Source organism: Thalassophryne amazonica, chromosome 8 (genome assembly GCF_902500255.1).
Source record: "Thalassophryne amazonica chromosome 8, fThaAma1.1, whole genome shotgun sequence".
NCBI lineage: Eukaryota > Metazoa > Chordata > Actinopteri > Batrachoidiformes > Batrachoididae > Thalassophryne > Thalassophryne amazonica.
The window spans coordinates 78,966,099-78,992,822 of record NC_047110.1 but is presented as its reverse complement, the minus strand read 5'-3'; the positions used below and the strand labels follow the sequence as shown (position 1 = coordinate 78,992,822).

The 26,724-nt window shown below is 41.8% G+C and overlaps 1 protein-coding gene across 2 annotated transcripts in view; it reads left to right on the top strand.

Annotated features, from left to right (window-relative positions):
- Positions 1-26,724, top strand: part of LOC117515972 (zinc finger protein 469) — a 158,265-nt gene that overhangs the window by 33,857 nt on the left and 97,684 nt on the right. Inside the window, exons 2-3 of one of the 2 annotated variants that reach the window (XM_034176808.1) lie at positions 15,644-15,856; positions 23,038-23,156. The gene's annotated coding sequence lies outside the window, so the exon portion shown is untranslated. Of the gene's footprint in view, positions 1-15,565; positions 15,857-23,037; positions 23,157-26,724 lie in introns of those variants that run through there. The other variant, XM_034176809.1, reaches the window with a different exon arrangement.

Genomic DNA, 26,724 nt, shown 5'->3' with positions numbered 1-26,724 from the left:
CTTCAGTACTACTACTGCTACTGCTTCAAGTACTACTGCAGTTGTTTCTAAACTGAATGAGATTTATTGTGCTGCTTGAGCATGAAGCAGGAATGTTCAAATAACACAGCCCCTTTCCAACTAAATCAGGACTTAGATCTAGAAATAACGATAAGAGTATATGGTATCAAAGGTGACTGATGCTACGAGATGCTCAAAGATTAATTTCCACTTACAGTTGCAATACCAGTTTCTATCAAAAAATATGAGGGCAGTAGTAATGTTTTGAGGGACGTTTTGGTTCTGTTAAATGAATGTCATTCTTCTGTATCACTTCATTTTTTCCACCCCACTGGCTGGTGCCAATTCAGGTATTTACCTACTTCCCTTTGCACAAGCCTGTTTTAAGGGCCAGAAAATTGCCTTGCCCAACATTCATATAAGAGAGGTGGATTCTGGTCAGTTTCTCCTGAAATTGTACATTTACCCAGCATGCATGAAGCCAACCTCTGACCCTGAGCAACCCAATCCCCCATGGGAGAGGGAAATGTGACTGTGAGAGGCCCACTCGTGGGCGGCAGAGTGGTTTTATGCACAGACTGGCATTATCTGCATCTCCTGCTCCACTCAAAGGATAGGACCACTAAATATACCCTGTGAGGCCTTCTCAGGCTCCTCTGGGCTTGGGAGATGCAGCCACTGCTTGGGCCGAAGGCCAATGACATGGCTGCCGACCTCCATGGAAAGTATTTTTAAGGTCAATTACAGAGTACAGTGCCTAAAGATGGCCAACTGGTCCTGAGGAGGCCTCATATTAAAGGGTTATGTGGACAAGAACCAAGGAAGCCTGCCTTAGATCACCCCAGTCCTATTGTTACCACACACCCTCCAAGGCACGGAGGTGGAAATCATGCATTGACATACACAAAAATGGCATGCATTACAATGACTTTTGTTCACATCATTGCCTTTGTACCATCTACAAAACCGAAGGACAGTATGGCCACCAGCGGGGCTGTTAAAAACTAATGAATCTGTGGCTGCAACCAAAATGTATTTCCTGTTTTGGCAGTGATGTCACCATAGCTGTACTGGCATATTTGTCACTTTAGAATGGCATGATGGAAATTTTGTACAGATATGAGTTAGCTTGAGGCCATCAAATATGGCCATCGGGTATTGTGAAGACTTTGCATCCATCCATCCTGTCGTCTGTCCATCGATTTGCAGAACCAAAGAATTTATGCACAAACTGTCAGAAACCGTCTCAGGGAAACTCATCTGCATGCTCGTCATCCTCATCGGGGTCCTGATCTGACTGCAGTTTGCTGTCGTAACCGAATTGGGCGGGCAAATAATCACATTCAATGGCGCCTGGCTGCTGATCAACTCTATGTGAAGGAACTGTGTTGCACTGCGTGAGGAAAATGGTGGTCACACCAGATACTGACTGGTTTTCTGACCCCTCAATGGCTAGCCTCTCTCTGGTGCTGCAAAACCACTTTGCTTGTATTTACATATCATGTTTCTCACATATTCTGTAAAAGCTAGCGAGAAATAAACACTTCTGAAACTGAAAATGCTGTTTTTGGAACCTGATAACAACTATGAAGTGATTTTCAAGACATTTCGCAGACGTTAGCGTGGTGATGTCACAGGCTGGTAGCTAGCTGCAAACTGTTTCGTTTGTGTGTAAATATAATCTCTTTGTCATATATTATGTAAAAGCTAGCGAGAAATAAACACTTCTAAAATTTAAAATGCTGTTTTTGTAACCTGGAGTGATTTACAAGACATTTTGCGACGGCGTGTACGATAACGTCCGCTAACTCAAAGATAACTTTAGCTCTTGTCAAAAGCTCATGTAGCTGCACATGCATGTCCTCGTGCAGACGCCCTTAAAACGTAAATATTGATCATGACTGATTCAGTGATTGATAGAGGGGCTTTATTGAACATGTACAAATTGTTCAATAGTCAATAGGATCTTAATACTTAATGTAAATAACAATCAATGTGTGTGTGTATATCTAAAATTTATTATTATATATATTATAATTTTTTATTATAATTATTAAAAAACTGGAAATTATAAAGAAGACAATGCTTATACAGCCAAGAGCATTTTAGCATTGTGTTATATTTTTCATTTTACTATTCCTTCAGCTGTATTTCTTCTTATTTGTGCTGCTATGGTTTTGCTGTCTCTTCAATCAAGGCAAGCAGCGAGCAAACTGTATCCCATTAATTTCAGAAGACTCACATAAAAACCCTTTGAACAACCATGAGTGTTTGTATTTACATATGTAACAAGCATTTTGTTGCCCTGTTAGAATCATGTAATACTGCATGCAATGTGTGTATGTGTGGTGGGGCGGCTTTGAATTCCTCCGCACGTCTGTCTCAATGTGCCGAAAAAGTGCTGATGTCCACGTCTTTTCACAATTCCTGTGCTAGTCAGACGACGTCCCGGATAAAACACAGTGTCCAGTTTGGAAATGAACGGCACATTCCACTGTTACAGGAGTTTTTGTCATGGAAAGAGGAGCGGAGGCTTCGCGCGTCGCGGTGGTGCCGCATGGCGCACAGCAACGCCGTGATGAAGCCTCACGGGACATGTTCTGGCATGTCCAGGCACATCCACAATTTCTCGGATAATCACTCAATGGAAAAACCACCGACAGCTGTCTGAACGCCATCTCAAAGCCGTCCTGTGAGACCAAAACGGAGGTGGTTTTGTCTCGCTCCAGTAGCGAATCCATCGTGACGCACTCTGTCTGTGAGCTCTTAGCAACATGCTTAGCAGTGCCAGCTGGGGTGTAAACAATCAGCCGCGGACAATGAGGTTGATGCAAGTTTTTTTTTTCATTTTCACCACTGTTTTAGTTTTTTATAATGCCTTGGCAATGCATGACAATGGCTTGTACCAACAAAGTGAGACAGACACACCAAGAGGATTATGCATCACATCGATCAGTAATAGCCCCTCCTGGGCCAGACCAGCTGTTCACAATGCATACAAGACAGAAATTATTTAAAATACAAAAATACCTGGTGTGTCTATGAGGTAGGAATACATCAGGATAATGAACATCTGGCCATTGTGTGGGATCATTTTTCCATCGTCCAGCTTCAAGTTGGTACGGACAGGATGCCAGTCCTGCTGATGCTAATTTGGTTTTATATCACTCCCAAGCGATATTATCCAAATCCTCTGAATAGCTGAAGGCCACACTAATGTCCCAACAAGAGAAATATAACTAAATTAAAATAAATAATTACTTATATCTGGAATTCAAGAGCAAATACCACTCTCACATACACAATGTATCTCTGTGGCAAAACACGTCGACAGCCGCAGATTTTCACACTAGCAATGGACCTGACGCGGAAGTAATCTGGCAGTGACGTGCCCATGACCAAGTCAATAACGGACAAATGTACCTGTTGATGTTCGGTTCACTATTTGTTCACGCTATCATACCAGTTCAGAATGGGGAAGTTATACTGTGCTATTTATGCTATGCTAACAACAGCTGGGGTTTTTTCTTAGCTTCTTCTTCTATGCTCCACTTTCTGCTAATGTGTGTGATGCTGCCCCTAGTGGTGAGCAAAAGGTGAACAGAGGCAATCCTCTGGTTTGGGAAACATTGATCACTGGGACATTTCCCGTCCCAGTTCTCTGGACCCAATCTACTGGGTAACTGTCCATTTCTTCCTGGTCTGACGTCACATCATGAGCCAAATCAGGTGTGTTCAGCTGCTGATGGCCTGAACACACATGAATGAGCCGATCTGGTCTGAGCACATGAAGGACAAATGGGAAAGGGAAAGATGCAGTATTTCTGGTCCAGAGGACCAGGATTGGAAAGCTACTTGTTGGTCATTGGGAGTTTTATCTTTATCTTCATCTAACACATCTTACCGGCTGCCCTTTTCTACTCACATGATCCTTATTCTGCGTACACGGACCACACACAGAGATACAGACAGCTGACCAGCATTCAATATAAATGAACATCCATCAAGATGATTTTGGTCCTTTTCATAATTCATTCAACAAGATTCCAACCAGCCATAAATACAAACTCGTCAAACTGTGTTCTACCCCACAGGGAGGGGAGTGGTGGACGGTACAGTGGACACCATTCACCCCTCTGTGTGTTTTGAGGGGGCAGAGGGAAGGTTGGAGTTGGTGGCTTTGGTCTCCATGAGAGTGAAGTATTGATGGGACAAAAGTGAGGGGAGGGATTGAAAGGAGTGTTTGTGCAGATGAGGGCCTGGCATCTCTCTGTTTGCTTTGCTGTGGGTCACAGACTGCGGTACAGTTCAATGGCAGCTCTGTCCACCTTTTTCTGTTTCAACCATTACAAAATATATACACCAGAAGATGGAACCGAAACACTGAAACATATCCCATTGATCATTTCAGCATTGTAATCTGGACATAACTTAGATTTTTGAGTGAGGCATATTTCAATAAGCTGCAGTTTATCCTGACCAACCAGTCTAGTTGTTGATTTCATAATAATTACCTTGTTGTTACTCTGTCAGCATAAATTGTCACGTTTCTTTCTGTTTGTTTGTTTGTTTGTTTTTGGTTGGTTAGTTTGTTGTTGTTTTTGTCTTTTGTTTTAGTTGAAGGACGAAAACCCAGTTTTTGCTCAAATTAAATTGAAAAAAGCTTTTCAAATAAAGAAATTATGCTATTACTTTTCTTTCTGTACACTTCCTATTTCACCTCTGACCTTTCCACCCCACCTGCACTCAGTTTAAACCCCAAGATATCGTCTCCCTGGGAACATCATCACTCTTGGTCCACATGGTGGGGCGAGTACACATCGGCAAGCTGCTAAATCTACAGTGGCCAGGGTGCCCCGTATTTGCTCTGGGGGAGAGCATGTGTTCACCGCCGCTGGGCTCTCTGGGTCAGAAATGGCACACCAGGGTGTGATGGACTCTGCCCATCACTGTTCATGGTTGTCTTAGGTGAGAAATTCCCAAAACTGAGCCTGGCCACTGAACTTCACCTGCTCCAAAAGCTGCATGGACAGGGAAGGAACAAGTGAGAACTTTTAGTTCACCAACAGCACCTGTTAAGACAGTCTCAGCTGAAATCTGGTGAAATATCTATGACACAGTTTCTTGTCTCGATGTATATCTAGTGCACAATGTGGAAGTCCATACTCCACCTTTAAATTCTTGAACAAATGTTATTTTAAGGTGTCATCATTTCAGCCAACACATGGATCATATTGTAGTTCTTTCCCCAAATTACCCCATTGAACAAGGGTCACCAATGCTGCTCCTGGACATCACCTACCACCTACTCCATCCAAATGCTCAATATGTACTACACTGTTAAATAAAAGAAAAAGTAGCAGCTGTGGTTGCCAGAATAATTGTGTAAAAAATAAAATAAAATAAAAAATATGCAAATACCTTTACAGAAGAACTGGTAAATGTTATGGTATGAAGCTGTTGTAATTCACTAAAAAATGCATTTTAAACCAGGAACTCCCACAGTTTTTTTTTTCACTAAAATCATACTGTTTCTAAATAATTAAGTAGAATTTAATTGCAGTTGTTATTGTGCATCAAATTCCATTCAATAAGATTTTATTGTGCTGTTCCCATTTTGCTCAGTGCCGCAGCAGGATATTTGGCATAGAATACAGATGTTGATCTGGTTTTTCTAACACAGCTCCAGCTGCAAGCAGCAGTTAACGTGTTTGCTTCCCAAACAGAATATCCCAGATTCAAGGCTGCATTCTGATTTTATTTATTTTTTGGAAATGACAGCAGTTTTATTGTATAAAATTGACAGTGTTTTCTGTAAGGGTATTTACATATTTTACTGTCTATTTTACAGAATTATTATTTTATTTTTCCCATAAAAACAACTGAATTTTCAGATAACTTTCAGATTTTCAGAACAGTGTAACATTGATTAGGAATGTACTACCCAGCTGTTACTGCAGTATCTACTAGAAGTAAACAAGCAAGTAATAGGGACACAATTTGGACATATACAGTAATCCACCACCGTCTTCTGTCCTTTGCATTCTCATATATGCCACGAAATGTTTTCTGTATGCCTCAAAACTTGCTATTGTGCCATGGCAGAATTTTTCAAATGGTTCCTGATGTATGTTTGTACAATGCCGTGGCCCCTGGACCATTTTCCAATGATGTTGGTGTCATCCTCAAACTTCAGGAGTTTGCAGACAACACCAACATCATTGGTCTCATCCAGGATGGTGGTGAGGCTGCATACAGAGAGGGAGTGGAACAGTTGGTCCTCTGGTGTAGTCAAAACAACCTGGAGCTGAACACGCTCAAGACTGTAGACATGATAGTAGAATTCATACCACCCCCCCCCCCCCCCATCCCCCCCACCCCCGCCTCCTCAACAACACTGTGTCTACTATGGACACTTTCCGGTTCCTGGGATTCCCGACCTCCCAACTCCCACATAGACTCCATCAGGAAAAAGGCACAACAGAGGATTCCTCATACAGCTCAGGAAGTTCAACCTGCCCCAGGAACTGCTCATCATCTTCTACATGTCCATCATCCATCTCTGTTTGGTTTCCCTCTGCCTCCAAACGTGACAGGCACAGACTTCAACCAACTGTCAGGTCTGCAGAAAAAATCTTCAGACCCAGCCTGCTCTCCATCCAGGACTTATACTGGTCCAGGACCAGGAAGCGAGCTGGTAACATCTCTGCAGACTCATCACACGCTGGACACACACTGTTTAAACTCCTCCCCTCTGGTCAACGTTACAGAGCTCTGTACGTCAAAACAACTAGACACAGGAACAGTTTCTTTCCACAGGCCATCACACTGATGAACAATTTAACCTGCCAAAAAACTCACTAATTCATATACCTCATGTACAACTTCAATCTGTCTGTTTCTCCTTTGCACAATTTTTTATTACACATTTTATTTGCACATTTTTACTGTGAATTATTGAGCATTTAGTGTAAATTTATATGTGCTCGTACAGAGAGAGTACAGTTCAAAATGGAGTGACATTCATTGTATTCTTGTAGATACTTGGTGAATAAAGGCTATTCTGATTCTGATTCGGTGCATCCGGAAAGTATTTACAGTGCTTCACTTTTTACACATTTTGTTATTTTACAGCCTTATTCCAAAATGAAGTGAATTCATTTTTTTAGCATTCAAAATTCTACTCACAACACCCCATAATGACAACATGAAAAAAGTTGAAAATTTCTTAAAAAAAAAAAAAAAAAAAAAAATATATATATATATATATATATATATATATATATATATATATATATATATATATATATATATATATATAAAGAAAGGCAGACGGACGGGTGCAAAGCCTTCGCAATACCCGATTGCCATATCTTATAGCCTTGGGTAAAAACTAAGAAATCACACGTACATAAGTATTCACAGCCTTTTCTCAATACTTTGTTGATGCACCTTTACCAGCAATTGCAGCCTCAAGTCTTCTTGAATATGATGCCACAACCTTGTTGCACCTATCTCTGGGCAGTTATGCCCATTCCTCTTTGCAGCACCTCTCAAGCTCCATCCGGTTGGATGGGGAGCATCGGTGCACAGCCATTTTAATTCTCCAGAGATGTTCAATCAGATTCAGGTCTGGGCTCTGGCAGGGCCACTCAAAGACATTCACAGAGTTGTCCTGAAGCCACTCTTTTGATATGTTGTCTGTGTACATAGGGTCATTGTCCTGCTGAAAGATCAACTGTTGCCCCAGTCTGAGGTCAAGAGCGCTCTGGAGCAGGTTTTCATCCAGGATGTCTCTGTACATTGCTGCATTCATCTTTCCCTCAATCCTGACTAGTCTCCCAGTTCCTGCCACTGAAAACCTTCCCCAGAGCATGATGATGCTGCCACCACCATGCTTCACTCTAGGGATGGTGCCTGGTTTCCTCTAAACATGACATCTCACATTCACATCAAAGAGTTCAATCTTTGTCTCATCAGACCAGAGAATTTTGTTTCTCATGGTCTGAGAGTCCTTCAGTTGCCTTTTGGCAAACACCAGGCAGGCTGCCATGTGCCTTTAACTAAGGAGTGGCTTCCGTCTGACCACTCTACCGTACAGGCCTGATTGGTGGATTGCTATAGAGCCGGTTGTCCTTCTGGAAGGTTCTCCTCTCTCTACAGAGGAATGCTGGAGCTCTGACAGAGTGACCATCAGGTACTTGGTCACCTCCCTGACTAAGGCCCTTCCCACTGTTCGCTCAGTTTGGACGGACGGCCAGCTCTAGGAAGAGTCATGGTGGATCCAAACCTCTTCCATTTACAGGTAATGTAGGCCACTGTGCTCACTGGGACCTTCAAAGCAGCAGAAATGTTTCTGTACCCTTCCCCAGATTTGTGCCTCGAGATGATCCTGTCTTGGAGGTCCACAGACAATTCCTTCGACTCCATGCTTGGTTTGTGCTCTAACGTGCACTGTCAGTCTGCACATCTATCTGCTTCTCCTCCACAGAAAATGTGGATTTGTCTCATTGAACTCAGGAGTCTGTTGACCTTTGTGACATTTATAAAAGCAGGAGATATTTCTATATGCACAGTCACAGAATGATGGCGCTCTGGGGATGTTTAAGATGAAGCCCAACTCCATGCACAAAGTTAAAAAAGTAGATAATCAAACTATGCATTATACCTTTGATGTGTTTTGTATTCAGTGAGTCAAAGAGTTTATTTACCACATCACTCATCATAGTGCACTTAATTGAGCGGTGTAGCAGTGGTGGTGTTGGTGGAATGAGTAGGCCTTTCATTTAAGTTGCTTGTCAGATGTGACCTACTATAGAATTACCTAGTTAACACCACCAGCGTAACAAAATCAGTTGCCGATATAATTTTACATCTTGGCAATAAAATGGTCTGTGATACTTTATACAAGTCTCTGCTAAGAAGCTACAAGCACGTTAAGCTGTTGTGGCTTTTATTGAAACACAGTCATGAGACGTCATGGTCCTTCACACATTCACTGTCAGGTCTCATTCATGTTGTAGACTGATGAACACATAATGACTGTGTGCTCCAGAGTGCACTGATTGTAGTAGCACATAAATATTCTGCAGAAGGTGATCTGCTGCCAGCTTTGAATGCAAGACTTTGTTTCTCAACATTGTCTTCCCTGATTGATTGATTGATTGATTGACTGATTGATTGATTGATTGATTGATTGATTGGATGTTTACATTATTTTACTTTGTGGCAGGGGTGGTAGCCAAGTGGTTAGTGCACTTGGTTTCAGTGCAGAAGGTTCCTGGTTCAAACCCTGCCACATTCCTCCATGTAATGTTGAGTTGCATCAGGAATGGCGTTTGGCATAAAACTTGCGCTGATTCAACAGGCAGATCCACCTCGTATATGCTGTGGCGACCCCGAGTGCAGGCAAGGGAGCAGCCGAAGGGGCTTACTGTTAGTAGACATTACTCAAAAGTTGTAAATTTGTTTTGTTTTTTAATTATTGTGATATCACAGTATGGAAAAACTGTTGACACAGTCACAGTTAATTACTTTTTGACCTGGATGTTACTCTCTAAAGGAAAGTACACATCATTAATCACAATGTTATTACTGCTCTTTTCAGGTATTACTGACGTACCAGCTATAGGTCACATTAGGTTGATAAATCATGCAGTGATTTCAACGCACACACACACACACACCACACACACACACACACACACACACACACACACACACACACACACACACACACACACACACACACACACATCTCCTGAGCTGCACTCTCATGACCATATTGCATGTTTGCATGTTTCTGGGGGCCTTTGTTTTGTGGGATTACAAATATCAGATAAATTATGTTATAGCAGAAGTAATAATATGTAGGATTTTGCACAGTTCTTCAAATAAATCAGGGATTAAATGATCTTTAGACTAAAATTATATCCTAAATTTAAAAGTACTTTCCTCTACCCCTGTACAGTATGAATATTATAGCTCATGTCAGCCCCTAGTGACTGGATAAAATATTGCATGCTTTCACAAAATTCTCCCACATTCCTAAATTCCAGGTTTTGATGCTGAAGCACACACAGCAGCCTCACACTGACAGCATCTCATTACTACTCTTATTTCTCCATCATCTGGTCACTTTGTGCATGTTTTTTTTTCTCATCATTATGGCAATGGCAGTTTTTAATTACATAGTAAACAGTAAGCAAACAGGCTTTCAGATGTTGGCTTAGCCTTTTATCTGTTTCTAAAAAACCCCAGATAAAGACATAAAACACCGCAGAAGGGCTGTCCATGTCTCTCTACAGAGGATTAGTGTTTCTCCACAATAAAAGTGAAATGGAATAAGTTTGTCTCCCCTTCCATTAACTGTTCACTAAACCACTCCAGCGTTCTAAATGGCAACTTCAGACCTCTGCTTTCACAGCCTACAATGAGGGCAGCCCACAACCTTAAATACTGTTAAGTGGAACTGTGTAAATTTGACAGCATTATGCAATGAGGGTCTGTGGAGGTGTTAATTCGAGTGCAGCACAGCCCCAAACATCTGTATGATCCTTGCTGACCTCATCATGTGCTCACTGAAAAAAGACATGCATGATGTACTTATTCAAGGTATATGTACATATATTAAAATCAAATTTTTCTTTTTTTTTCAGTGTATTTTCTATTTTAATTCTCTGTCACCTCCAGATAATGACTCTGAACTGTTCTCTCCTTCCAGGATGCTGAATTCTTCAATTTTTCAGCTGTTTTAAACTTTGTCTACTTTCTTTTTCTTGTTGTTCCATTTTCTTCTATCTTATTTTCATGTAACATCTGTGGGTCTCCTTACTGTTATGAAACTGTTTCCTGATGAATCATTAGAAATTCCCATGTACCCTGTGATTAGCAGGGCAAGCACAGGATTAATGGAGTCAGTGAGTCAGTAAGTCAGTGAACTGGTCTGCAAATTTTCAGTGAGACCCCCCGCCCATAAAAACCACTAGACATTCAGCTAAAGAAATCTGCATTGCACAGATGTAGTTAAAGATTGGTGAATGTCCTACTTTGTGCCATGTCTGCATCTTTTAACATGCACATTGGTCATAACATGGAATAAAGAGCTTTGACTATGAAAGTGCTCTGTCAGCGCAGTCCAGAGTATTGAATTTCGGTTCAAAATAGCCTTAAGGCTATATGGACCCAGTTTAAAATGCAGTTGACTAAAACAGTAAATGAAATTAGATGCATAATGTGCTGCTGTTTAACAAGTAATTGTCTGAAATTGCACTGATTGTAACTCCTAATTAACTAAACACCCAGAGCAAATATTGCAGGGAAAGTGTAAATGATCATATATGAAGAAGACAATAATTTATCAGAATAACAGTGACATGTATTATGTGTACTTATTTCACTGTACACACATGTGCATGCACACACGTGCGCACACACACACAGACTAGTTGTTCCCCTATAAGAGATATGAGCTGCTACTTTACAGAACTCAACAGAAATAACTGCACCCCTGTGTTTAAATGTAACTCCAAAAGATCAATCAATCAATCAATTTTTTTTATATAGCGCCAAATCACAACAAACAGTTGCCCCAAGGCACTTTATATTGTAAGGCAAGGCCATACAATAATTATGTAAAACCCCAACGGTCAAAACGACCCCCTGTGAGCAAGCACTTGGCTACAGTGGGAAGGAAAAACTCCCTTTTAACAGGAAGAAACCTCCAGCAGAACCAGGCTCAGGGAGGGGCAGTCTTCTGCTGGGACTGGTTGGGGCTGAGGGAGAGAACCAGGAAAAAGACATGCTGTGGAGGGGAGCAGAGATCGATCACTAATGATTAAATGCAGAGTGGTGCATACAGAGCAAAAAGAGAAAGAAACAGTGCATCATGGGAACCCCCCAGCAGTCTACGTCTATAGCAGCATAACTAAGGGATGGTTCAGGGTCACCTGATCCAGCCCTAACTATAAGCTTTAGCAAAAAGGAAAGTTTTAAGCCTAATCTTAAATGTAGAGAGGGTGTCTCTGGGGTAAGATGTGGGTAAGGAGCTTGTCTGCCAATATGCAATGTAGATCTGAGTTCACTTGTCTGTATCCTTGGTCTTCTGCATTGTCTCAGTCCACCCAGCTGTAAAATTGGGTATTGACTTTGGCTGGGGACGTGAATGTGAGGCATCATTGTAAAGTGCTATGGGTATCTACTAGATCGAAAATTGCTATAGAAAATGTAGTTCTTCTTCTTTACACTACAGAATCTGTAAGTAAGCATGGGCACCAACATTTCTCAGGGCCTAGATAAGGCTTGCTTCTCTCCTTCTTCTTTGTGCCACTTTATCTAGAAGCTGCTGCTGGTTATGCAACAGACTCCTCCTCCCTTCTTACTTGGGGGGAGGAAGAGTAACAGGAAGACAGGGGACGGGAAGAAGATGAACAGTAGTAGCCAGTAAGACAGTAGCGAGCACTATTTCTGGTATTTATATTTGTATTTACATTTTACAAATTGTTTTTTACTTGTACTTTTGATTCTCTGTGTGCTTCTTAGCCTGTGTGCTGCTATACAATGCTTTTAGAACCTCAGTTTCCCTGAGGGAGTCTTCCCAGCATTATCATCATTGTCTTGAAAGCATCGCTCACTAGTCTGATTCCTTTACTACAGTTTACTGTACTGCTGTTCAATTGCAAGGAATTTAGGGATTCCATCATCTACAGTCCATAAAATAATCAGAAGATTCAGAACTTTCTACATGTAAGCAGCAAGGCTGAAAACCAACACTGAATGCACGTGACCTTCGATCCCTCAGGCAGCACTGCATTATATTAGAAACTGACATCATTGTGTAAAGGATCTTACCACGTGGGGTCAGGAACACTTCAGAAAACCATTGTCAGTTAACACAGTTCATCACTACATCTACAAGTGCAAGTTAAAACTCTATCATGCAAAGCAAAAGCCATACATCAACAACATCCAGAAACGCCGCCACCTTCTCTGAGCCCGAGCTCATTTGAAATGGACAGACACAAAGTGGAAAAGTGTACTGTGGTCTGATGAGTCCACATTGTTATATGGCTGGGGGGGCCTGGCTGCCGGTTTGTTTCTGTCTTTTGGTTTTCCTCCCAGGTGGCGTGCGTTTGGGACTGAGTGGCTGTGTTGCTGAGGCTGTCAGGACCTCACCCTGATCACCTGCGACTCGTCAGGACTCACAGCTGTGGTGCATCTGGATGGATTGGAACATGTTGGCATTTAAGACTGGAGTGCACAGTGTGTATTTGCCAGAGACCCGACCTTGTGACCAGACGGGTGAGATCGTCGTCTCGGGAGCCATCTCATCAGCAGCGGATGCTGAGAACGTCCAGGTTTGATGCACAGTCTGTGAAAGAGGAGGGGGTGAGGTTTCACGCTCGTCAGCACACTTCCTGAGGTACGTTAGATTTTGTGACTAACAGTTATACAGTCAGTAAATGTGGTGTCCCTCACACCTTATTGTATTGAGCTGTTTGTTAGTCATGTATCAGCTTTCACTGCAGTGGAGTTTTGTGAACTGATTGTTCCATGCCTGCAGGTTGGGAAGCTGATCAGTAATCAAGCCAGGAAGTGTTTGCTGTTTGTACACCTTTAAGTGTTCTGTGTGTAGAGTGTGGACTCACATAATGGTTCCTTCTTTCACAGACTCGGTTGTTGCGGCCACCTGGGGGGTGTCGGCGGGGTCCTTGGGTCCGAAACAGCTTCTGGCTCCGGACCGTTAGCGCTGCTGGGAGCGCACCACGCCAGGCCGCACCTTTTGTTATTATATTATCACTGTTATGTATTAAATTCAGTTAGCCTTTGAACCGTGCTCTGCTTATTTCATACTGGGTCCTTCAAACGCTGGTCGGTTCTCCGAGCTGCGTCCGACACATAACACATATTTCAAATTGTTTTTAGAAATCATGGATGTCGTGTCCTCCGGACAAGAGAGGACAAAGACCATCCAGATTGTTACCAGCGCAAAGTTCAAAAGCCAGCATCTGTGATGGTATGGGGGTGTTTTAGTGCCCATGGCATGGGCAACTTACACATCTGTGATGGCACCATCAATGCTGAAAGGTACATCCAGGTTTTGGAGCAACACATGCTGCCATCCAAGCAACGTCGTTTTCAGGGACGTTACAACAGCGTGGCTTCGTAGTAAAAGAGTACGGGTACTAGACTGGCCTGCCTGCAGTCCAGACCTGTCACCCACTGAAAATGTGTGGTGCATTATGAAGCGCGAAATACAACAACGGAGACCCTGGACTGTTGAACAACTGAAGTTGTACATCAAGCAAGAATGGGAAAGAATTCCACCTACAAAGCTTCAACAATTAGTGTCCTCAGTTCCCAAACGCATACTGGGTGTTGTTAGAAGGAAAGGTGATGTAACTCAGTGGTAAACATACCACTGTCCCAGCTTTTTTGAAAGGCGTTGCAGGCATCCATTTCCAAATGGGCAAATATTGGCACAAAAACAATAAAGTTTATCAGTTTGAACATTAAATATCTTGTCTTTGTGGTGTATTCAATTGAAAATAGGTTGAAGAAGATTTGCAAATCATTGTATTCTCTTTTTATTTACATTTTACACAACGTCCCAACTTCATTGGAATTGGGGTTGTAGTTTCTAGTGTATTTCGTGCATTTTCTGACTCTCTGACTTTGCGCCTCACATTGCCTTGGTCTGGTTCAGCCGTCAGAAGTCTGTGTGTGGTGGCACTGGGGGCAGGGTGCAGAGCAGCCTAGGTTTAGTGTACCCAGCCCCTCATAATTACAGACAATAAAAATCTTGTGCTTTTAAAGCATTTTTTTTTTTCTGTGTGTAATGGAGACAGTATTCACTCAGCCATAAGAAGAGAACACAGAAGATGAGGGAGAATCTGAAGACTGAGCAAATACTTTGATCCTTCATTTAGACATGTAAGATGGAAGCTGTTTGAAAACTTAATGGGGCCATAAGACAAGTTTATACAAATGTTATCCCTGCTCCTTAAGTGGAACGGCATACCTCTACTTGAGCAATACACTTTTGATGTAAACTTACAGCAAGTCTTAATTAGAATTTACAACAGTTCCTAGTTAAGTAAAACGTCTCCATTCTCTTCTCTCTAACTGTGTCACATTGATTACCTTTTCTGTGTCTGTGTTTTTCTTTCCGTCCGCCTCCATGTCTGTGTCTATCCTTCTGGCTGCCTCACTTTCTTCAGCTGCACTTTCAGTCTCATTCACCCACACATCACCTGTCTTTGCATCCACACCAGGTCTTTTACCGCTCTAACTGTAAAATGCATCGCTAAATCAACCCAACACCAAACTTTAAAACAAGTGTTTTGTTGATTCAAGCCATTTGCTATATATCATCTCTCTCTCCTTCCTATTTTCTCCCTGTTTCTGTGCACTGCTCCGTGTTGGCAGGCGGTGGAGATGGGAGGTTTTCTTTGGCAGTCTGTGCCCCTTCTCCTGGAACGTGCTACTGGCTGGGAGTGTAGAAGGGAAGCGGGGAGGTTGAGAAGGAGGAGGAGGTGGAGGAAGAAGAAGAAGGGATGGGGGGAGACTGGGGAGGGTGAGACTGGAGGGGTGGAGGCGTGGTCTACAGCTGGTAATGAAGACTTCTCTTTTCTCTCTTTTTCAGGCAGAGTCTGAGTGGACCGGCCCGGGGGTGCGAGGCTCCGCTGCCTGTAAAGACTGCCGCTCCCACTCTGCTCCGGGCTGCCCCTGTCTGTCTTAGTGTCCACCCCCCAGCACCACCACCACCACAGCTGAGACATACAAAGACACCGGAGTGCAGAAAAGGCTACAGTCATGAGGCTTCCCCCTGTATCACGTCCACAGCGGCACTCTTGAGGTAAGACTGGTACTGTGCCTTTCTCATGCGCCGCCGCTGCCTCTCTCCCTCACTGTCCTCCTTTACTGTCACTCCCGATTGTTGTGGTAGGAGGTGGAGGAGTTGTGGGGGCTGTCCATTTTTGGTCCCTCCCACTTTTAATGTGTGTGTGTGTGAGTGAAAGTATGTAGGCAGGTTTGTGTGTGTGCATGTGTACATTTTCGACTGTGTGTACCAGTGCACATGACAGCAGTCAGTGAGATGTTAATATATAAGTGGTGATAAATGAGTCCTGCTGGTCATCAGCTGGTGTTGACGTGTTCTGGGAAGAGGACTGGCGGGACATTTAATGATAAGATAGAATGAATTTGTCTTGAAATTGATACTCAGCATTGATTTTGTTGTTGGGAAAAGTTATTGTCACATGTGGACCGAGTACAAGACGTTCTGCAGGTTTTGGCCTCATTGTCTCAAATATTGCACAGATGACAGTCACATTATGGTATAATTTAACATAAGATGTGAAGGATTTTATAAGGCAGTGTGCACCATCGTCAGAACTGAATTGCCATTTAAGGCAAATGTTGCAAGCAATGACTGTGGATAATTTGTGCAAATAATAGGACAGGAGACCATCTGTACTTATCTGCAGTCCAGTGACATTAGCTTTGATGTGATGTCAGGGGATCTGTCCTCCTTCCCGCTGGGCATTACAGATCCGGCCTCGCTTTCATCCACCTTCCCATGGAAAGCTGTCCATCTGTATTCTTTTGCTCACTTCCTTCCTGCTTCAGTTCTCTCCATGAGTTCATGAACTCTTAACACCTCCTATCAACACCTCTCTTCTTCTCATAGACAGCATTTATTCTCCATCCGCACTAGCCTGACACACTTCTAGGGATCGGGTCTTTCCAATACCTCTCCTGGAAAAAAAAAAAATCAGCTAAGTGACTTTCCATTAGTTTCTCCTGGGCCATGAGAATTATGGTTTCCCAAATGAATAGTGTACAGGAGCCTGGCTTAATTGAAAAAACACAAGCACGGTCTGCCATAAAGGAGACGGTCCTGTGTCGCTGTTGAACTTTGCAAATGTTCTTTCCAGAGCTGGCAAGAGGGAGAGAAAAAGAAAATACAAAATGAAGACTTAAGGCGAATAGTTTGAAATTAAAGTGTCAGAAATCAAAGGCAGTGGATAATACACAGTGTGGCTTAATCAATCACTGGGAGAATGTGTGCACACTTCTAATCTGCTCTGTCAGTCATGTCAGCATTCTTCTTTTTTTGTTCAGAAAAAGGTGAATTTAGTGGGATTATAAGACAGAAAAGTACCAGCAGGAGACCTTCATCTTGTCGTTAGGCACCAGGGGGCAACAATAGAACACACAGTAAAAACCCACTTGAGTGCAGTTTATACAACAGAAGCATCTCTTCCGTGATGTTCTCTGTCATCACACAGTTAATCTTACTCGAGCAATGGTGAAAGTGGCTGCATTGTAAAACGGCCACCAATGAGCCTTTAGGGCATGTTGTGGCATTCTGCCATATGGTGCTTCATTGTCTGTTATTGTGTCGCCTCCTTTGTTTTTGCACCACATAACATCTTTCCCCATCCCTGCATTCTGTCCTTCTTTTACTCTCTACTGTGTTTATGTGGCGACTCCATATGGTGATGATTGAGACCCTTCAGATGGCATGATTGTCGCACACGTGTTTGCCGGCAGCTCGTGTTGCCATGGGCTTGCTTGGCTACCAGGAAAAGCATCCCTTGTTGATCCACACAAGGTGGCTGATTTGTTTGCCAGAGCAGGGAGACCTCTGACCCCACGGCCACCTCCTGCTTCTCACTCTTTGACTTAATTTAACATGACCCGCTACATAACCACCACCACCACAGACACAGACACACTAAAAATGGTTAATACAATAACTAGAACCACATAACTCTGTTTCTTTTTCTCTGTTTCTTTCTCATTGTGAGGCATGATTAATTTGATCTCTCCGCTAACATTCTGAGATCCTGATTGCTGACCTTTGATCCTGATTGCTCATCTTTGTTTCTGATTGATGATCTGTAATTCTGATCCTAATCTTGGTTTACAGTCACTCATTTTTGATTGCTAATCTTTGATTCTGACCTGTAATCCTGATCACAGATCTTTGATTCTGACTTGTAATCCTGATCCAAATCTTTGTGATGTAACCTCCTTGGTGGAAGTAATTAAGGCAATTAATTTGGTCCTCATTCTCTTTTCTACAACGCCAATTCCAATGAAGTTGGGACATTGTGTAAAATGTAAATAAAAACAGAATACAATGATTTGCAAAACCTCTTCAACCTATATTCAATTGAATACACCACAAAGACAAGATATTTAATGTTCAAACTGATAGACTTTATTGTTTTTGGGCAAATATTTGCTCATTTTGACAGGGATGCCTGTAGCATGTTTCAAAAAAGCTGGGCCAGTGTTTACCACTGAGTTACATCACCTTTCCTTCTAACAACACTCAATAAGTGTTTAGGAACTGAGGACACTAATTGTTGAAGCTTTGTAGGTGGAATTCTTTCCATTCTTGCTTGATGTACGACTTCAGTTGTTCAACAGTCCGGAGTCTCCGTTGCTGTATTTTGTGCTTCATAATGCGCCACACATTTTCAATGGGCGACAGGTCTGGACTGCAGGCAGGCCATTCTAGTACCTGCACTCTTTTACTATGAAGCCACCCTGTTGTAACACATGCAGAATGTGGCTTGGCATTGTCTTGCTGAAATAAGAAGGGACATCCCTGAAAAAGAAAAAGCAGCATGTGTTGCTCCAAAGCCTGGATGTACCTTTCAGCATTGATGATGCCATCACAGATGTGTAAGTTGCCCATGCCATGGGCACTAACCCAACCAATTTACTGGTTACTCTATAACATCAGCTGATATGAGCCTTTCATGAACATGTCGTATCAGCATTATTTTTCCTGATGTGAAAGCTTTTATTTTACCAAGTAAACAAAGCAGAAACACTTTGGCTGTTGGAAATGGTATCATTATGTAGTTTTACCAGGAGATGGTGCTCCAACATCATCGTTTACAATGTTATCAAGCATCCCTGGGACCATATCACCCCTTGGTCACATTAGATGCAAGAGACAGACGCATATCTAACAGCTGCCATTCATTTTCAGAGTTTTTACAGTGACAAGAGACAAGTGGTCTCTATGCTACTAAATGATGTTTTGTCACTCTCTGAGGGCTTCCTTAACCTGAGCGCTGGGAGGTATGTAAATGGAGGAGGTATGTAAATGGCTGCAATGAGTTCTGATGTAAACTGTCGAAGCAGGTAATGCAGATGGTATTAATTTGAATATTTATACAGTGCCAGATCATAACATAACTTACCTCAAAGCACCATACATGAGTCAGGTCTAGACCTGACCTACCCCACAAGCAAGCGCATTGGTGACAGTAGTAAGAAATAGAGTCCCTCAGCAGTTTTTGATTACAGGAAGAAATCTCAAGCAGACCAGACTCAATGTGACATTGAATTGTTTAAAGTTCTGCTTCCTCTGTGCACATCCTGCTGACCACTGTGCAGTTTGTGCACCAGTCATCAGCCTTTGTTTATGTACAGTCACACGTCCCGTTTGCTAGTCTTCCCTGACCGGTCAGCCCTGTCTACTCAGAATGTCTGCATTTTGATCAAGCTAAAATGTAGAGTCCAGCATGTTGTAGTCAAGCCACATTTCCATGAAGATGAGTCAACACCAGGTTCTCATTTCTACTTTGGTGTTGAGTCTGAGTCTTAAAAGGTCCATTTTTATAATCCAATGAGTAGATTGTTTCTCAACACAGTGATGCTACGGCTGGCTAGTCACATTAGCTTTTAACATAGCCGCTATCCCGGCTGGCTTGCCCCATTCCTGCTTTTGAGCACTTACATCGACATCTAAGCGGCTATACCTGACCTTGGCAGTCCACTTCCGTTCAGTGTTTCTGTAGCAAATGCAGTCCACTAAGTAAAGTTTTTCATTCAGCTTGCAGTGGGTCAAAGATGAATTTTGCCCAAAATTCAGCAGGGCCATACTTCCAAGTTCTAATTACAACTTTGTTCTGATAGTTGTCTTTATCTGCAATGAAAAATGTTATTAATCTCACTATCCTTACATATAATGATGATGATTCAGACTATTTCTGCATAAACATAAGAAAAGAGTTCTGCACAAGTCATTACTGTACAGATATGCTGGAAAAACAAACTTCTATCCAACAGATTGAGATGAATCATTTTATTTGGAACATTTCATGTGGTATGTTAGATCACAGGGAGAGGATGTCTCTTTTTTTTAAATTTAGGATTAGTTATATCACCAAGGACAGAAGACAAAATATCCAGAATATTCACATGACAGTGAATGTCATGTCCAAATCCTGATCCACATAATGAGGATTGAAACCTAAATTATAAAGCATTTTCCATTCAATTAAAGATACATAAACAAACAAGAGCAATCTGAGATTTCTGACGTCCTCCAATCCAGATCCGGATCACCTCCAAAGTTCAGTAGAGTTTTCCATGTCCTAATATCTATGTGGTGCAAATTTGGTGAGAATGTATGAAGTAGTTTTGATGTAATCCTTCAGAGCCTATATAAAGTAAAATCTTGATTCTGGATCCATATCAGGATCACCTGCAGAATTCAGTGGAGTCTTCCATGGCCTAATATCTATCTGTGGTGAAAATTTTGTCAAAATCTGTGCAGTAGTTTTGAAGTAGTCCTGCTAACAGACAGACAAATAAATAATAAACGCCAATTATTTTATTACATCCTCATTACGTAATAATGAGGCTAGTGTTTCTTAGTAAAAGGGCTCTCTTTGAAAAGTTGTAGAAACCATATATAATGCTTACAATGATTGGTTTTTGAATAACTGAAAAAAAAAAACCTCTTACAATTGTTGAGTATATGACCTCAGTATGTGTGATTTTAATATTCAATAGGTGCTTGGTTAATTTTTTTTTTTTTTTCTTTTTGAACTGATGGACACACACACACCTTGAGTTTATCTTGACAGAAGGGTATTCACAATAATCTCCTGTAACAGATCCTGTCAGCACTACTATTCAGTTTATAAACATTAAATTAAAGTTAATTTAATTTAGATTTAATATGAGTAATGAATGAAAAGACACTGAATTGAGACAGAGAATAGATGTATTGTATAGCAGATTTAGCCAACTGAGACAGACTTATCTATTCTAAATGTAGGCATGGCTTTATATTTGGAGTGTTTGCTGTGTCAGCTCAGTGGTTACTGTCGAGCACTGTTACTAAGGTTACATAATAGAATGGCGGTTAGTCACCATTAATTCCCACGCTGTGTGATCAGGTCATGCTTTCTGTGCCTCAGTGTTAACCTGGTCCTCATCTGCTTTTCAGTAGAATTCAATAGTGAAAACCTGTGCTGGGGATTTATTCATCTCCCCTGATCATTCTAGAAGTAAATGAGCTGTACTTCAAAATGTGAGAATACAACAAGAACTGCAAAATTATTGTGTACTTTTTAAAAAATGTTGAAAACGCTTGTTTCCGTATGATATTATGACTTTACTTGGGTGGTCTTTGAACCAGTGTTTGCTTTATATATAGTGCTGTGTTTTGCTCAAAAAGACTCAGAGGATTATACAAATAAGTGAAGGACCAAAATGTGAGTAGTCACCAGGTGATGTCATACAGAAGCTCAAACAGACTAAACATTCATTGCGTGCACATGTGATGTCCATCCTCATCATTTCACCATCACACCCTGATAGAGTCGGTGACAAAATATGTAGTCCACATTTTCTTTGCAGACATTTGTGTCTGTAAACTGTTTAGGACTACTTACCAGTTTCACAGCATACTGTGGTGTGAAAATGCCACAGATCCAAAACTGTGACCATTTCCTGGTCAACAGTATGAACTTTGTAAACAAATATGACGTCAATCCGCATGGATCATGTAGTTAACAGAGATGAAAGCCTAATGTTCGTCTTCTGCAGGTTACATGTGCACAGAGTGACTGAAAGAGGAAGAAAAACACCCAGAAAACCACAGTGCTTTGTTGAACGCAAGGTAACGTCATTATAAAATGAAAAAACAAGCCTGTTATATTCATGAAATCATTGCCTCATTAACAAGCCAAATAACACTGCTAATTAACAAGCTACTGTCAGTGTGTTGTCTTTGTTTTTCTTCTGAGTCGCACACTGTGGCCCAAATTAAAAGGAAAACACCAAAGAAACAACAACAACAAACAATTGCATTCCGCTTTTGCATCATGAAAAACATTATTTCAGTCCAACATTCAGCAAATGATTTTTGTTTTTGTTTTTTTTTTTCCAAAAGTGCAACATAATTAAACAACTTGGTGGTTCCATGATGGTGTGCTGCCAACAAACTTCAGTGGTTAGCTCTGTGAGCCTGTAAAATCATCAAAGCAAGAAATAAAGTGACAGCCAACTACACTACACACACACACACACACACACACACACACACACACACACACACACACACACACACACACACGCACACACACACACACAGAGTGTTTATATCCATCCTCTGCAATATACAACTCATAAATATTGGAATTCTATGAGTTATCTGCGCGACACGGTGGCTTTGTGGTTAGTGCTGTTGCAAGAAGGTGGAATCGCTTCCCGCCTTGTCCTTTCTGTATGGAGTTTGCATGTTCTCCCTGTGTTTGTGTGGGTTCTATCCAGGTGCTCTCGCTTCCTCCCACATCCAAAGACATGCAGGTTCTGTAAATTGGAAACTTCAGTTTGACCATAGGTGTGAATGTGTTTAACTGTCGATATATGGCACTGCAATCGACTGGCACCCTGTGCAGGGTGTATCCTGCCTTTCACCCTGTGACTACTGGGATAGTCTCTGCCCCACCCCCAGCTGGAGTAACTGGATATACAAAGTGAATAATTTGTATGAGTTAGTCACAGATGATCTGCAAGAAAAGAAATAGGTGCGCCCTTTAGAAAGACTGGTATCCTCTGGAAGTTCACATATAAGTGTAAAAAACACAATAATCTTAAGATTCATCAAATCATGGGAACAAATCACATTTTGGACAATGGGAAGAATAGCATTTGGAGGAGTCAATACAGTACAACCAGCTTCAACATATATTTTTTTTCTCTGTATCACTTTAGGGCTTTGTAGCACCTCGAGTTGATCTCTGCATCAATCAACCACGGATGGGACCTCAACCTGTTGCACTGCTTCTGGGCCCTCTTCCTTTGCTGCAAGGAACAGACTGTCAACAATACGTGTACGTGTTTTTTCTGCAATTAACTGCTGTGTTATGTTTGTTAGGTACCAATATGGTCCTATTTTAATATATCATGGTGTAGTGTCGAGTGAGATTCCTCTCACACTGGTCCATGCTTCAACTGTTCAGGATGAAGGGCTGTAGCTTCTGCCCTTTATCAAAATGAGTCATTATCATAGAGCCAAGCATGGTCTAAGGTGTCATAATGCCATCATGAATACTTTTCATCAACTTTTTAAAAATAGTTTTAAGTTTGGAGTTCTTATGATATTTGTTGATCCATTTATGACTACAGTGTGTATGGTTTAGTGTCATCTAGTGGTGAGGTTGCAAATTGCATTATGCTGTCAGCGGTCATGATTTTGTTTCTTTTCATATTTTCATTTCTTTACATTTCTACACAAGCAATCAGCAGACAATGTGTAGAGCAACCACAAATTCCTCATCTTTTTTCTTCAGTATTCTAACTGCACTACAGATTACAAAAGGCAAAGTTAGTATGACCCTTTTGGGCTACTGTGACAGCATGGTAGTCTCCATGAGGGGGTCCATTCCCAAGTAGATATGAAGGGCTCATTCTTTCCTTAGGGCAGAGTCACACTCTGACAGATAGAGCAAATGGATTGTCCGTAGGCAAATTCATCAGTCTTACATGAAGTTGGAGCACTAATGAACACACTGTAAAAAGTATCAGGGTGATTCAACTTAAAAACTTAAGTCCAATTGCTGCCTTAAAAACATGCCAACTCAACTTCAAAAACAAACAAACAAAAAAAAATTCAAATCAAGAAGGTAAGTTATATCAGTTGCCAACTTGTAACTTAATTCCTAAGTTGAATAACTGTTTTTAGGTCAGCAATTAAATTTAAGTTTTTAAGTTAAATCACCCTGATCATTTTTACAGTGCAGATGATATCACATTTCCACTGAGATCTGCTATGAGCAGAAGTATTTTCCCAGTTTACAGACAAATATGCTGCATTTGAGCAGAGTTTGGCAGTCTGAAAGCATGACGTCATGTTTCCTCACTGAACAACTCCGCTGTATATCCTCACTGAGATAGAGCAGGAGAAACAGAAAGAGAGAAAGAGAGCAAGAGACACAAATAGACTGCTGTATCTGTTTCTTCAAGACATGGAGATGTGCTTGTTGTGTCAATCTTTTCTTTGCTTGTTCTGGACTTTTGGCCAATCAGAATGCCAGAATGAACTGTCAGGCAGCTGCAGCAAAGATAAATGACATTCAGAGGACAAAACAGCAAACAAACATGCAAGCAGCAGGAAAGCTTATCCACCTGATCTCCAGTCAAAGTTTTGAACATACACAAAACTTTCTGACAAACTTGGCGGATATCAGCTGACAAGGAGCACATTTTGCAGATGGGAAAAGGACTTTTACAAGACAAAAATGAACACAAACGTGTAGAATCATACGGTTTGTTGATCCGTAACAGTGTGATCAGTGCTTTATGAGAACACATCATTTTATTGTTATAGCTAATTATGCACTAATGGTTAGGAATGCTATATTCCATTTATGCTAATTAAAAAAACTAAATCCTACACACTGTAGCTGTAAGCAAAAGTCATATACACACAAAACAAAAATGGTGCCAAATAGCACTAAAAGTGTATTTTTTGGGGGTGAGGGGGGTGGGGCTTGTAATCGTAGGGGAACCAACTTTGATGCTATATTTACACTCAACAAAAATATAAATGCAACAGTTTTGGTTTTGCTCCCATTTTGTATGAGATGAACTCAAAGATCTAAAACTTTTTCCACCTTAGACTGCCCACAATAAAAGGCCACTCTGAAAGGTGCAGTTTTATCACACAGCACAATGCCACAGATGTCGCAAGATTTGAGGGAGCGTGCAATTGGCATGCTGACAGCAGGAATGTCAATCAGAGCTGTTGCTCGTGTATTGAATGTTCATTTCTCTACCATAAACCGTCTCCAAAGGCATTTCAGAGAATTTGGCAGTACATCCAACCAGCCTCACAACCGCAGACCACGTGTAACCACACCAGCCCAGGACCTCCACATCCAGCATGTTCACCTCCAAGATCGTCTGAGACCAGCCACTCGGACAGCTGCTGAAACAATCGGTTTGCATAACCAAAGAATTTCTGCACAAACTGTCAGAAACCGTCTCAGGGAAGCTCATCTGCATGCTCGTTGTCCTCATCAGGGTCTCGACCTGACTCCAGTTCGTCGTCGTGACCGACTTCAGTGGGCAAATGCTCACATTCGCTGGCGTTTGGCACGTTGGAGAGGTGTTCTCTTCACGGATGAATCCCGGTTCACACTGTTCAGGGCAGATGGCAGACAGCGTGTGTGGCGTCATGTGGGTGAGCGGTTTTCTGATGTCAATGTTGTGGATCGAGTGGCCCATGGTGGCGGTGGGGTTATGGTATGGGCAGGCGTCTGTTATGGACGAAGAACACAGGTGCATTTTACTGATGGCATTTTGAATGCACAGAGATACCGTGACGAGATCCTGAGGCCCATTGTTGTGCCATACATCCAAGAACATCACCTCATGCTGCAGCAGGATAATGCATGGCCCCATGTTGCAAGGATCTGTACACAATTCTTGGAAGCTGAAAATGTCCCAGTTCTTGCATGGCCGGCATACTCACCGGACATGTCACCCATTGAGCATGTTTGGGATGCTCTGGACCGGCGTATACGACAGCGTGTACCAGTTTCTGCCATTATCCAGCAACTTCGCACAGCCATTGAAGAGGAGTGGACCAACATTCCACAGGCCACAATTGACAACCTGATCAACTCTATGCGAAGGAGATGTGTTGCACTGCATGAGGCAAATGGTGGTCACACCAGATACTGACTGGTATCCCCCCCCAATAAAACAAAACTGCACCTTTCAGAGTGGCCTTTTATTGTGGGCAGTCTAAGGCACACCTGTGCACTAATCATGGTGTCTAATCAGCATCTTGATATGGCACACCTGTGAGGTGGGATGGATTATCTCAGCAAAGGAGAAGTGCTCACTATCACAGATTTAGACTGGTTTGTGAACAATATTTGAGGGAAATGGTGATATCGTGTATGTGGAAAAAGTTTTAGATCTTTGAGTTCATCTCATACAAAATGGGAGCAAAACCAAAAGTGTTGCGTTTATTTTTTTGTTGAGTGTAGTTGGCCTATCGTTCAGTTTCTTTTTGGATTCACTTTTTCCAATTCCTGATCAATTTCTGTGTGGAAAACTTCAGGCCTACAGAGGTTTTCAGCATCAATACAACTGTTTTCCTGGTTGCTAGACCCTGTTGACATCTGAAATGACACATGAGCTTGCAGAAGGAAATAGTCTGTCTGAAATAGATGTCTGATGTTATTGGAATTGATGTTGCCTGATTTATTTGATTCTGATGGATTGACAAATTTGGAACAGATTTGTCAAATGGAAACAGTTGTCCTTTCCCATCTCTCATGAAATATGGTGGAAAGGTAAGCCTTGGGTCAGCGGAGAGAAGATAAATGTATGGTGTTGATCTGGCATAAAAGAGTTGATCTTTCCTTTGGTCTTTGAGCTTTGATCTAG